Source organism: Marmota flaviventris, chromosome 12 (assembly GCF_047511675.1).
Source record: "Marmota flaviventris isolate mMarFla1 chromosome 12, mMarFla1.hap1, whole genome shotgun sequence".
Taxonomy (NCBI): Eukaryota; Metazoa; Chordata; class Mammalia; order Rodentia; family Sciuridae; genus Marmota; species Marmota flaviventris.
The window spans coordinates 31905665-31908544 of record NC_092509.1 but is presented as its reverse complement, the minus strand read 5'-3'; the positions used below and the strand labels follow the sequence as shown (position 1 = coordinate 31908544).

At 31.1% G+C, this 2880-nt stretch overlaps 1 non-coding gene across 1 annotated transcript; it reads left to right on the top strand.

Annotated features, from left to right (window-relative positions):
* The first annotated feature begins 1701 nt into the window (after nucleotides 1-1701).
* Nucleotides 1702-1808, top strand: LOC114087224 (U6 spliceosomal RNA). The gene has a single exon (XR_003581761.1). It is a non-coding gene; the product is annotated as a U6 spliceosomal RNA (small nuclear RNA).
* Nucleotides 1809-2880: the final 1072 nt, after the last annotated feature.

Sequence of the window (2880 nt, the reverse complement as noted above, 5' to 3'; positions counted from 1 at the left end):
TCCTATTTGGGTTTCTAATGAATTTCATTGTCATCAAAGAAAATACTTTGTATATTAATCCTTTAAAATTTAAGACTTGTTTTAGGGTCCGTTGTGGTTTATCCTGATAAATGATCTATGCGTACTTGAAGACGTTTAACCAGCCTTTTTTAGGTGGAGTTTTTTTTTTCTGAGTATATAGATTTGTTTAATCTGACACATTACATCAAAATATCACACTGTACACCATTGATAGGTTATTATTTCTATGTATTTATGTATCCATTAAAAATAAATTTAATTTAGATTTCAAAAATAAATGTCAAGAACCTCTCGTTTTATTCTTTGATTTTTAAAAGCCATCTAAAGATTAAAAAAAAAAAATGTTTTCAGCTCCCAGACTTAGATCTTTTCCTATAACAAAATGCCTGAGATAATCAAATGAAAAACAGGGAAGGTTTGTTTTGGCTCAGAGTTTTGAATGCCTCAGTTCATAGTTGATTAGTCCCATTGCTTTTGGGCTAATGGTGAGGCAGTATATCCCGTCAGGAATGCACAGTAGATTTTAGTCTTAGAATGGTATTGAAGTCCACAACTGGGCTGGGGTTTTAGCTCAGAGGTACAGCACTTGTCTAGCACATGTGAGTCCTTGGGTTCAATTCTCAGCACCTCATAACTAAAATGTAAGTAAAAAAATCCACAACTATAATTTTGTCTACTTCTTCTACATTGACTGGTTTTTCTTCATGTATTTTGAAGCTCTGTTGGCATTGTTCTGTTTTCTGATGAACTGATCCCTTTATTACTATGAGCACCTGATCTGAAATTTACTTTGTCTAATATTGATATAATCAATTTCCTTCTTTTGGCTTAGTGCTTACATAGTATATATTTATCTATCCTTCGTCTGATCTTGGGGGTAATTTTTTGTGAAATTTCTTTTATTGCTCTTTCATTTTTAACCTGTCCATGTCTGTAAAGTCTGTTTCTTGTAGACAGCATAGAGTAGGATCTTATTTTGTACCTCACCTGATAATCTGTGTCTTCTAAAGTGAGTATTTAGACCACTTACTTTCAATACAATTGTTAACATGGATGACTTTAAATTTACCTTTTTGATAATTATTTTCCTTCCGTACCATCTATTTTTTGCTTTAGTTTTTTCTTTGTTCCTTTATCCATTTGCATTAATCAAATATTTTTTATGATTCAAGTTTATCTCCACTGTTGGCTTACTAGCTTAACCTCTTCTTTTATGATTTTTAATTGTTTACTCTAGAGTTTACAATATTTAACTAGTCACAGTCTCTTTTTAAACATATCATATCACTTCACATGACAAGTGAGAACCTTACAGCAATATATTTCCATTTTCTTCCTCTTGTTCTTTGTGCAATTATTGTTACACATATTACTTTTACATATATTATTAACCCTCACACTTTGTTTCCTTTAAATTGTCAAATATCTTTAAAGAGATTAAACAGGAAGAAGAATATTTTTATATATATTCGCAAGTTTTCCATTTCTAGCATTCTTTATTCCTTTGCGTGGATTAAAATTTCCATCTGTTATTATTTTCTTTCTGCTTGAAGAGCTTCTTTGAATGTTTCTGCAGTTGTGATAGTGATGAAAATATATTGTTTTACTGTTTATTGTTTTCTTCTGTACAGAATGATTATATTTATAGTGTAGGAGAATGTATGTTTAAAAATGCATCGAGTACTTGCTTTGGCAGCACATATTACAAAATTGGAACAACGCAGAGAAGATTGGCACAGGCCCTGTGCAAGGATGACACATGTCTTCAAGAAGAGTTCCACATCTTTGTACTCAAAGCCCTGAAATGTGCACTTAAAATTGTTTAAATACTAAATCTTATGCTATGTATATTTTACCACAATAAAAAATGCACACAAACGGATCTAAAAACATACATATAAAACTGTTAATATTAGTTTACTCCTAGAAGAAAGAGTTGGAGGTAAAGGGAAACTTTTAGGATTCTTTAATTTTTAAAGCTTTAATTTGGAAATACATACATGCGCACGCGCGCGCGCGCGCGCGCGCACACACACACACACACACACACACCACATGAGGGCAAATACTCATGAACATTTCCTAAAATTAGGGACATTCTCTATAACCACAGTATATTTAACAAATACAATAAATATAATTTTCATTTTGTTGTTAATGAGTTAAAATTGTATGTAAATTATACAATATGATGTTTTATGTACATATTCATGGACATAAAAATGGCTAAATCAAACTTTTTAACATATGTATTACCTTATATACTTATTATTTTTTGTGTGATGGGAACACTTGAAATTCACTGTCTTGGAATTTTCAAGTATAAAAGGTGTCTCTTCATCACTCTGATTTCATATTCTTTGGGTGGACACCCAGTTTGCTGGCTCTTATGGTACTTCTATTTTTAATATTTTGAGGAAACTCTGTGCTGTTTTCCATAATTGCTACAATCCCAGTAATAGTACATGAATCTTTCTTTTTCTCCACATCCTCTCCAACACTTGTGATCTTTCATATTTTTGATGATGGCTATTCTAACAGATGTGAAGTCGTATCTCATTATGGTTTAAAATTGTATTTTCATGATGATTCGTGAGGTTGAATTTTTTTTTCATATACCTGTTGGTCATCTATATTTCTTTTTTTTTTAATGTATACTCAAGTTCTTTTTTTCACTTTTTAATTGGGTTGTTTTCTTATTATTGAGTTATTTGAGTTCCTTGTGTGTTTTGGACATTAACACCTTGTTGTCTGTGTTGTTTGTAAATATCTTCCTCCCATTCCATAGGTTGTTTCTTTTTTTTTTTTTTAATCAGTTAATTGCTTACTTTGCTGTGCTTTGACTTTTGATGTAATTCC